A 12,571-nucleotide genomic window follows, 5' to 3' on the forward strand; every position below is an offset into this window, starting at 1 on the left:
AATGGCAGAAAGTGTGAAAGCATGAGAATGACCAAAAGTGCAATGCGTAAACTTGTAAATGGCCGAAAGTGTGAAAGCACGAGAATGACCAAAAGTATGATGTGTAACCGTGTAAATGGCCAAGAGAGTGATCTATAAAGCGACAAACAATGTTAGTGACCGGCAAAAAACGTGACATAGAGCGTCTGCAAGTATGTGATTGATCAAAAAAAAAGGTGCTAGCATGTGGGTGACCAAACCAGTGTGCAAGCATGCGAATTTCTAAAAAAGTGACTTAGAGAGTGTGTGAGAGCATAGGAGTGAGACCAAAAAAGTGACTTAGAGACACCGGTCTGCTTTCAGTAGTGGGAGGTAGACCAAGCAGGAAATAGCGCACGATGGCGGGTTCAAGTAAAGAGTAGTCAAGAAAATTAGACTTACTAACCGAAACTTACTTACTAAAGAAAATTAGACAATAAGGGTGGAAAATTTTGCGTAGCCCACAGGCGGTAAAACTGTAAATGAGCCTCTGTGTGTGACAAAAAAGCCTGTCGGCAAAAAGCCTTTCACGTACAGCTACATAATTTATAAAATCACCTGAATGAACTTTCAGAAACTATTTCAGGGCTAAAGCCAGAGAAGTAACTGCATAATTAATGAAAAGTAACTTGAGAATTATTGAAAAAAATAATTTTGTAATTAATAAATATTCCAATTTAAGAATCGATGGAAATTAATGTTTATTAAAAAAAATACAATATACACTACATTCAAAACATTCCGAGACTTGTTATGCCTGTACATGATGGCACCTGTGTAATTATGCATTTTTACGATTGTTCGTACAAAGATTCAAATGCGAATTTTAAGCTTTTTTTCCCACATCCTCCAGTACTTATTTCCCACATCCTCTGGTGCTTTTTTTTCACGTTCTTCAGTGCTTTCGTCGATGCCGGTCTTTCCGCAGAGAGCAGGCAGACCTACAATACGATATAGACATAACATGAAAATTCAAGCATTTCTATCTTCTTTTCTACTTCAGAAAATGTAAGGCAGATGGCAGCATGGACACTGAAACAAGCGTAACTCATAAATACGTTAGGGGAGCTACACATACACTCAGAACACACATTCCGGCACGTGCAGATTCGTAAGAAATTCCGCAGAGAAATGTGTACGAGGTACATGTGCGGTTAAGTAGTTAGTAGTGCTTTAGTCACTGCACTTCTTCGGAACCTAAGAATCGCTGCCCCTTAAGTAAATTCTTTATCCGAGGAAATGGGGCAAGATCGGGGGAATAAATTGGTTGTAGAAATATCGGGATCTGATGCTTTGACAGGTAATCTGACACTAGGAGGGACCTGTGAGCCGGCGCTTTATCATGATGGAACACCCATGACGTGGCCTTCCAAAGATCTGGTCACTTGCGTCTCACCGAATCATGTAGCAGGCGTTTAGAGACTCGCAGGTTCCCTCCCATAAGTGTCGGAACTTTTTGAAATAAGTAGTATAATAAGATCAATGCGGATTCATATTTGATGAAGAAACAGTTCCAGAATTAATTAAATTCATGTGTAATGAAAAAATAATTTCAGAATTAAGGAGAATTCACATTTTAATGAATAATATAGGGGCCCTGGTCCCACCCGTTGAGACGCCACTGTGTAAATCTAGCATGGCAGATACCACAGTATGATGTGTTGGTTGCTTATTAAAACATTCCTTTGCAGCAGTGTTTCCTCAACTTTTCTGAAAACAAGGACCAGTAAAATGTCGACGGACCACTTGTGTCCCGTATTGCGGGACATTCCTGTAATATTTTCGTTGTTCTGATTTTTTTTTATACATTTGTCCCTCTTTTTCAACGACACTTATTTGAATTTGTAATATTTACTAAAGTCGTAAACACACACATACACAGCGTTCCCATAATATAAATTATATTATGTTAATTAGGCAAAAAAATATGTTAATTAGCCTTTGTCAGGTTGAACGTTTTTGACTCAATATTGTTTTTTGGAATCTTCATTGTGATTGGTGATTGTGCCTGCTTCTTACAACATGTTTGATGACAATTGGCGATGTCACGTATATTTCACGGATTAATATTAAAGACTAGCTGATACCCGGCGACGTTGCCCACCCTGTAAAAAATTTACATATATATAGCTTATTAATTATTTCTTAATCAAAATATTTCTGCATTAAGTAAGAAAAAATTACTTTCATTTTTAAATATTTTAATTAAAAACTTCAGGCATTCCCTTGTGGATACACAATATTTTTGTTTTCCCATCTGGTGTGTAGATGTACAAATTTTTAGGATTACCAACAAGCGAACAAGCGAAGTAAAGATGTCCGTGTGAAAAACAGGGCTCAAGTAGGTTGATACCTGCCATTGCTAACGACTGGTCTTGCGCTTTGTTGATTGTCACGGCAAAAGTTAAACGAATCGGGAACTGTAATAGCTTGAAAGTGAATGGCATTTCTTCAGTGATAATTGGGGTACGTGGAATGGAGACATCTTCTCCTCCGGCACATCCAGTTAGTATTGTTGCTTCAATGATGTAATTGTGCAATTTCTCCACGTAGAGTCTGTTGCCATTGCAGAGTATCGGTATATCCAAATTTCTTAAAATCATTACAGGTGCTCCGACTTCGAGGGTCAAGTTGTGTGGTTGCACACCCGGAATATCCAAAGAGTTCAGAAATTCTGCAGGATACAGAACTGTCTGCTCTGAGTCTGTGACAGTGTCAACCGATTTGTAAGATGTGGAGTCTCCCGGAATAATTTTTAGGATTTTCCCGTTGGTCTTGTTCACACTGTCACTTTTCCGTGCCAGAATCGCTCTCAGAAAGCCACTCACGGTTTTGGTCATTTTGTTGAATGTTTGGGAAGACTGTCTGCAAGTTCTTGAACTGAGTTTATATATATAAGAACTGGCAAAATCCATTTGGGAACGTTATCAGTCCATTGCTTGTGTCTACGGGAATTCTTCCATTGCCAAGTTTGATCAACTGACGTGAAAATGATAGCAGTGCTGAGTCATTTTGCAGTTGAACTCGCATGTTGGTGGATAATGATAATTTTTAGCTTCGTGCCAGAGTGTTGATGATTTGAGGCAAGCATTGAGTTCATCAGTTGGCGTTGAACATTTTTATTCCCAGTTTTGTCAGCGTAGTTGTTGTTCTCTGTTGTTAGCGACGTCCTACGTCCAACTTGTGCAGTGAATATTATTCAAACGCCTTTTACGCATTTTTTAAATTGAAACTATACCTCTACGATGGGCGGTTGATGAGATAAAGGCCTCATTAGCACTTAGAGGACACCCTGTATATAGGCTAGCAGAAATACCCGGCGCTTCCCGTGTTTTCTTCAATTACTGGGAGGATTGGAAAAGTGACAAACCGTTATAAAGGAATAAACTGTTACAATGACAGAATTAAAGGTGTGACAAACCATTGTAAAGGCATATATACACGTCTGAAACGCATTGTTGGAAACCACGGTAACCAAAGTAAACGTTCCGAAAGTAATTGTTGAAGCCTCAAAATCATTGTTGCTCGACAGTTTTTCGCCCATTTCGGGAATTTGCCCAGCTCTGGCGAACTTTTAAATTGGCCTACGGTTCAATCCCGGGCCTGTTTGGTATATATGCAAAATCTGGCGACGATCGGTCTAAAACTGTAGATTTGTATAAAGAACATACATACATACATACATACTTTCACATTTATATATAAGATCTCCAATTTATTGAACTTTTATCAATCAAATATGGTAGTCGGATCATTTGAATATTTTTTTTTTCGTGAAACACGTTTTTGTTTTGTGCGGTTTTTGTAGCAGCAGTTCTATTTCCCACACCATTCAGCAATATTTCTAATAATTAGCAAATTGAATTTAAACTGATATAAATTACTATTTTTGGCAAAATTTAGTGATACCTTCTGTTTAGGATCTCAATCTTCTGCATTCTCCTCGATGATGTATGGTGAACGGTCCCGAAACCGGTCCCGGTTTCTCGACATTAAATTCACTGGTCCAAGAAAGGCTATCGAGACAGCTATTTGTCCCGGTTTCTCTTTCCGCAAAATCAATGATCGAATGGAAATAGAATAATTTTCAAATACTGTCAAGTTAAACGAAGTTTCAAGAATGAATCCAGTCGACGTAGCTTATAAATATCACGGGTAATGTTATCATTCGAATATTATTACTTTTTCAAGATCGGGAAGGACCAGTATCATAATAACACTGCGGAAATAATCGTTACAAGTTATTGGGACTTCGGATAATGTTATCAAGACTAAGTAGGAGGCTAGAGAAGAGTTCTTTCTTCCCTCCCTTGTTGACGAACATTTCCGTACTTAATGTCGTAATCGGTTAGTGGTGTTCCATGCTTCGGCTTCTGTAGTTCCCAACTCGGATTTTAACTGTTTATAACTTGTTGATGAAAGAGCATAATAATGATTTTGGAACAAAAATTTGGGTCATGTTTCATTGAGCTTATTTCAGTGGGCAGAGAACCAAGACTACTCAAGGAGTAGACGGGTCTCGTTCCTTGGTTGTTGGATCGAACGACTTTACATTCACCTTTGTCTTTGTTTGTTCAAAGGGGTCATTCAAGTATAACGTGAGCATCGATGAGGGGTTTCCGATTTGCTCACCTTTGATGATAGGGAGGGGGGGGGGGGTTGGATGATGCTTACGTCATCAACCACCCTTTATGTACATATTAAATATTCTTAACAGCATCTTGCACAAAAAACGAGAGAAATGTTTCACTTGTTTGTGGGCACCTGAACTTACATTCTCCCTAATGATAAATCCCTTACACAGCCACTTCAGCGATCCCTAAATGTTTCACTGATCCTTCAAGTGCTCAGGAAATGTTTCTGGGCCGCTTAAGTGCTCTGGAAATGCGTCCAGGTCGCTTAAGATGCTCTGGAACTGTGCCACCCATCACTCAGGTGATCCGTAATTATGCCACGGATCACTTCAGTTACCTGGGAATATTCCGCGAGTGATGCAGAACAGCACCTCCTAGAGATAGAAGACCTCTGCACTGTTTGCCATATACGTCATTCAGACTACCTAGCAAATTTGCCCCATTTTTGAAACACAACATCCTATTTCGTTTCTTCTTATTTTGGCGTAGAATCTTCCTGATTAGCTCACAAACACCGCATAGTGATTAAATGTGGGGCATAGAAAAATCGGAAATTCCGAGCCCGATCAATTCTTTCACTCACAACGATGATACTGGCACGAGCAGGTAATTTTTTTCCCTGAATATTCTGAGGGAAAATGGACTATTTACTGACGTCACAAGCAGAATGCGGAGGCCTTCTATCTCTAGGAGGTGCTGTGTAGAACCACACTGGGGGGTGGGGAGGAGGGAGGCGCTTAAGTGCTCTAAAATTGCGCCGCCTGTCACTCAACGGATCTCTAAATGTACCGGATTGTTAAAGTGTTCTGGAACGGGGTCACGGGTTATTCAAGTAATCTTTGAATGTGCCACGGGCCTAATTCAGTGATCTCAAAATGCGCCATGGATCATTTAAACAACCTCGGAGCATTAAGCTTAGTTCATTTTTACAAAATTGGGTTTGTGGGCGACGAGCAATACCAGATTCAGGGCCACATTTGGTCCGCTGGTCAAGGGTTTATCATATATGGTTTAAGGGTGGGTCGCAATGAATTTCTTAGAAAGAAATCGATTATAATAACATATAAAGGTGTTATCTTTCGAAATTTTAATTTTTTTTCGTCGGGGGGGTGCGCACACGAGCCCCTTATGCCCTTCCCCTCTCGCTTACGTTTCTGATCTCACCAGTATGCGTTAGGAGGTAGGGGGCAGTTCTGTCGAAACTTTGCTGACAAGGGAGGGAGGGCCAGATTTTTGCTGACTTTTGCTGACAGGGATGGGAAGAGGGTCAAAAATGGGTGAACATTTGCTGACGTAATACGTGAAGTCGGAATATCAACTTTTTCCCGCTTAATCGAATATCACGATTCACTGGGCAACTGTAAATGTATATTAACTACTCTCTCTCTCTATGTACATACTATATTTTTAGATAAGGCATTTAAAAATTATGACAAATATATTGTCAGTTGAGACGTAAAAAACTAGACTTAAGATTCGAAGTGTCTAGGCTGCCTTAGTGCGTGAATTTAATTACTTTTTACTTTATTTTTGTTCCCTGTTGAGTATATAGACGGCGCTAACATTTCGGAAATAGTAAAAATCGCAAAAATTCTGCACAAACGCCACAGCTTCATGAAATACCTTCATGGAATTAGAAAAATGATCACGAAAAGAAAGGATTTCTGTTTGTGCAGAGATAAAAGGAAAGTTTTGGATTCAATAAGCCACCCCCCCCCCTTCACAATGTATACCCTACGTCCTTCAATCCCGTAAATACGGGACGTCCGACGTCCACAACCCTATACTGATGTTTTACTCATTTTGGTGTTTGTGGAAGCTTTGTGAATATATTTTCGAAGTACATTGTAAATTTACAATTTTTTACTGTAATGTCCACCGCAAAAAGAGCGTTTCTAAAATGTCCCGGTTTTCATTAACGGATTCCGTGTTTTGTCGCAGTTTTTAATTAGGAATTCCGGGATTTGTTCCAGTTTCTCAGGTACCTCATGTGACCACCCTAGGTAAGCCTTAAGTATAAAGGTATACTTTTATTACTAATAACAATTACAACGGGTGAATAATTTTATGAAGTCTGTCCGCGGACCACCTATGCCATCGTCGCTGACTACCTCTGGTCCACGGACCATAGATTGAGAAACGGTACTCTTCCGGTATTCCGCCTCTAAAATTTAACCATCGAGTTTCATAGAAATTTTTTGTTTTTTGGACCGCAATGTCTGAAAGATTCAATATATAAATCCGTGATCTTGTATTATTTATTCCTCCTCTAATTATCCTTTATTTTTCTTATAATATTCTTATACGCATAACACATGATATTTAAAGTAATGAGGAAAGTTTGAATAGATACTGGTATATGAACTGGGTTATTTCCAAACTGCGCTGTTTCAACTTTTTTGACTTGAAGTCTCCAGACGATTGAAATCAGCTTGAAATTGTGGTCAGACGGGCGCAAAATCGAATTCGAAAGTTTGAAATCATGATGGAAAATCTAATTAACTCTTGATGAGACGAACGCAATGATATAGCCTATTACGTGGAATAAATTGCTATCGTTTGCTCTGAAATAGTCATTGGATGGCTGATAGGGATTTTTCGCGACGCTTTATTCCCCTTAAACCACCCATAAAACTATTCGTTATTGTTGTTCGCTTCAAAGATATTCGTTTCGTCATGAGATCGTTTATTTACTTATTTTTTGCTCGTTGAATGAAATGAACCCTCCCCTGTTTTTTGCGGACAACGGCGGGACAAGAAAAATACGTCCGAGAAAGAGGAATGACCGTAAATGGGGGGGACTCTACTGTATTTCGAATACTGATAGCTTTGAATGATTTTGTTTAGAAATGCAGGTTGCATATGTTACGACAAATGTGACAAATGCGACTATACTTATATATGTAAATTCTTTTGGTATGTCTGATAAATTTCTACCAACGATTATGCATAATACCCAATAGCCGTTGGTAAATTTAATAAGTAATAAAAAAACCTGTGTGTGTGTCACTTTTATCGGCGATTATACATTACACCTAAGCATCGCCTCGTTGGTAAACTGGAAAAATCGTACTATATGATATGCTGAACGTATTGAATGTATGCACGTGTATTCTGTCATTATATCGGGATACGATCGCAAAATTTGTTATCATTATATCGGGATACGATCGTAAAATTTGTTATCATTATATCGGGATACGATCGTAAAATTTGTTATCATTAAATCGGGATACGATCGTAAAATTTGTTATCATTATATCGAGGTCCAACTGTATTCATTATTAGAGCGCAGAACTTCAGGCACTAAAAACTGCCAAAATAGGAGGGCATAAAAAGCACTAAAAATCCCTTAAATATGCATTAAGAAAAGGCATTCATAATTACTGAGAAAAGAGAAAAACAACTAAAACCTGCGATATTGAGGGTCCGAAAACTAACCAAAATTTTTCCACACTCACTGAATCTACTGTTTCAATGGCAGATAATTATAATTGGCGTGTAAATATATAGAAATGAAGTATAGAAAATATAATTTTAAAACTGATTACTATACAGGGCAGCAAAAAGTACGTAGAAACTTTAAAAATGAATAAAAACCGGAAAAATAACCGATATAAAAAACGGTTTGCATAGGTCACAGGGGTTTTTATAAGACAGGAAGAAAACTCAAAAAACAGCCTATAAGTGGCGCAGGTACGAGCGATTGAGCTGGAAATATGCAAATGAGACGGTTATAAGAACTTGCGCTCCTGATCCATAATCAGTTCACCGTTGTAAACCGTGTTTGTGGACCTGCTACACTCTGCCGTTGCGTTGGATTTGTGACTCGACTCGCCTGCAATGTGTTATGTAATAAAAGATTTGGCGAGAGAGGCATTCTGTTCGTTATTTGCGTATCTTTTCTTTCACTTGTGTACAAGCCAGCGCCACCTATCGGCTGTTTTTGAGGGTTTTTTCTGTCTTAAAATAAATCCCCGTGATCTAGCGATGCTAACCCGTGCAAACCGTGTTTTATTTCGGTTCTTTTCCCGGTTTTTATTCATTTTTAAAGTTTCTACGTACTTTTTGCCCACCCTGTATGAAAATGTATGTATCGAATGAAGCAAATATATAGGCATATTAAAGAATGCATCGACTGGGCATGTCGGACAATTTTTCCAGCCCTGTTTCCTACATTCAGAACATAATGAGTAAACACTAAAAATACATGGCAAGTGGTCACCAAGTTTTCGTAACGTTTTCTCAAATGGCTCCGGCTCATGAAAACAGAAGAAACAACGGATTAACCGATATTTCGCTCCATCCGATTCCTTTACAAGTAGGCACAACTTAACAAAATCGTAAATTATAGAGAAATTGATTTCCCGGATAAAAGAAACGATAAAAATTGAAAACAAATTTGGCAAAAATTTATGCGTGTGATACTTAATTGAAGTGGGAATGTGACGCAGGCTGCTTTGGTGATCCGGAGCAGCACCTCAGGAAACATGAGTGATCTGTAAATACACTGCGGTTCACTTAAGGGATCTAAGAATGTACTGTAGACCATTTAAATGATGTGGAGATGCACCGCGGGTTCATTTAAGTGATTTGGCAGAAAAAAAAATCCATTTATGTCATTTTTCCTGAGGGCTCTATTCATTACACATACTAGACTCATTTTTTTGGACTTTTTTCCTCATACTTACCAATTTCATTAATTACACTGTGGTATTATGCAGTCACAGATAAAGGTCATAAATTTCAAGTATTTATCAAATTTGCCAACAATGCTTGGACGTTTGTGTATTATGCATATTCACCGGAAAAAGTGATAAATCAAACCTACCAAGACGATGGGTAAGTATGCGGATAATAACCGATTTACCGTAACATATTTCGTGTCACCGATATTCACTTACGAAATGATCGATTTTCAAGAAATGGCATCGATATTACAATGAAATGTTTCAACTATGACATCATTGATGACGTATCGTTTGAAATACAAATACCAAGGTCACAACAGGCAAATTTCCCAACGAGGTTTTCTGAAGAAAGATGCCCATAAAAATATATATATGTCAAATATAAATATGACATTGATGCTGACGTAATGTTTTCAGATATGACATAGATGTTGAGAAAACGTTCCAATTTTTACATTTATGTTGTTGAAATGTTTCATCTGTAGCATCGATGTTTTCAATTAAGGATGTTGACGTGAAGTTTCAGCAATTATTATTTTTTTTAAATTATGACATCGATGCTGACGAAATCATAAAACATGATATCGATGATTCTATAAAGCGAAGGTAACGATTTTTTTTTCAGTTATGACATCGATGCTAACGTGTTGTTTCAACTATGACATCGATGTTGACGAAGTTATCAAATATTATATCGATGATTCCATAAAGCGATGGTGACGCTTTTTTTTTCCTTCAATTATGACATCGATGCTAACGTGTTGTTTCAACTATGACATTAATGCTAACGTGTTGTTTTAACTATGACATCGATGTTGACGAAGTTATCAAACATGGTATCGATGATTCTGTAAAGCGATGGTGACGATTTTTTTTTTCCTCAATCATGACATCGATTCTAACGTGTTGTTTCAACTATGACATCGATGTGCATGAAATATGTCACACACCACATCGATGTTGACGAAGTATGTAGAACATGACATCGATGTTGACAAAAAGGTACCAAATATGATGACATCGATGTTGACGAAAGGCACCAAATATTATGACATCGATGTTGACGAAAGGCACCAAATAATCGATGTTAACCAAAATTTCTAATTACCCCATCGATATTGCTGAAATGTTTCATCTAATAAGATCGATTTTTCAGTAAAACGATGTTGACTAAATGTATCAAGAATGACAAGCAAGAGCAGTGGGCTGGCTTGGTGTGTGTATAAGCATATAAAGTGAGGTGCATAAGCATACCCAAAATACATCGAGCAGGTTAAACCAGTTTTTATCGGAATCAAATTCGAACATCGATTTCTTTTTTCAAATACTCAATTTATATCTATGACATCAATATCGACTTCTTCTTTATAAATGTATATTTTAAAAAAAATACTTTGTTTTTTAAAAGTCATTCCAAATCGGCTTCAAAACATGTGTGTGTTCATCAAATATTACGTATTTCCAGTTGTGCTTTCAACCAGTGACTGCAAAATACCACTTGATTCGTTTAATGCACTGTTCCGAAGAGACCAAATCATTTGGCCAAATGCCTGAAAACAAATGCTTCTATGAAATACGCTTTGAGACTATTCAATTGCGAATCAAGGAATAAAATATGCAGATTGGAATAATTTTATTTTTTGTCACTCTTGTTGTACGAAGCAATCCAGACACATTATTCATCCAGAGATCCATCCACTCATGTGTGCATCGATGTTTCGTACGCAGTGTTTTTTGCGAAACATCGTTTCATTATCGGAAGCAAAGTGTTTCGGAAAACTTTCGAATGAGAAGTCTCCGGAGCGGGACGTGATTTAATGCTATTTTTGGCTTCTGTTTCGAGATTATTGAATTACTTCCCGTTAATTGGTTATCACGTCGAAAATAAAAAAAATAAAAAAGACTAGTGTTAAGTTCAATGGTCTTCGCTCGCAATTACGATGCACTTAATGACTCAGCAGTGATAGGAACAGGAGAAAGGAAATGAGGACAGGAACTGGAGAGAGAGAGCAGAGAAATAAAAAAAAGTACGCTTAATATTTCGCGAGGCAAATCTAATGGAGAATCCTTTCGATAATATAAACTCTGGTCCAGTGAAATTGTTACCAAACTGAACTCGCGAAATACCGATAATTTAAATTAAACCCCATTATAGGACTGATTATACGACGAATATAGAAATTTTAATTGAGAGATTAGTAGATAACGTCATCAGGAGCTTCGTTATGCATTCCTAACCACGCGGGAAAATCACCAGATGCTACTCAAAACTGTTTTCTGTGGTGGCTAGACTAGACGGGTAGAAAGTTGCTCCTTTGATGGTTGTATGGTGATTCGAAACAGTGTGTGTGTGAGTGGAGTTAGTTGAAAACTGGTCTGGAAGAAAGTTTCCCGTGAGAATTTGCTCTTATATCTGATGGTGAATATTTAAGAAGGCATATCGCGACTTTTCTGCAACATCGCAGAAAACTCCAGACTGAAGTCAGACGTACAATGAGGTACAACCGAGGATGTCACAGATTCTACATCCTAAATGAGATGGTTGATAGCACACGTCAAGACATAAAATTTTGCAATTGACTTGCATGTTTTGCGTATGTTAACATGAAATTTATGTCACTGGCGCTAAAAAAAGAGGGATTAAAAAGTTCCGAAGGGTAACCGTGGGAGTAAGAGGGGAAACAGTACTTCCCCGTCACATGTACACATAACACAGTCAAAAAAAAATTATTTTCCTCCGTAATTGCATGTGACCTGAAGGAAGAAACTTCCCTGTCGCTGCTCATTATGTGAGCAAGGTTGCCATATTCTGGTGATTCCTAAAACGGGATAACAAGCGGATTCCCTCAATAAGTGGGTTACGACACTACGTTCTTTAACCATACTGTACTTATCGCATTTACCCTACAGCTGTAACGTTTGTTTTCACTTAAACGCTTGTTTAATATTGAAAAAAAATCAGAAAACTACAACCCTTTGGAACACTTACACATAAATCCAACATTTCTTTAGTTGGGTTTAAATTTTACAAATACAAATACAAATACAAATACAAATACAATTTTAATTGCAATTAGAGAGATGGCTCATTTTGTGTAAATAATAAAAATGTTCTTGTGCACTTTGAATCTGAACATTGATGGACCGAACACAACCCGCTTCCACTCTCAGAGAAATATCAAAGCGTTCCTGGAGGATGGGTGTATCCGGAAAAACTTATTATCTGAT

Source organism: Pholcus phalangioides, unplaced genomic scaffold (assembly GCF_987345545.1).
Source record: "Pholcus phalangioides strain wild (caught in Gottingen) unplaced genomic scaffold, Ppha-v1.0 ptg000010l_1, whole genome shotgun sequence".
Taxonomy (NCBI): domain Eukaryota; kingdom Metazoa; phylum Arthropoda; class Arachnida; order Araneae; family Pholcidae; genus Pholcus; species Pholcus phalangioides.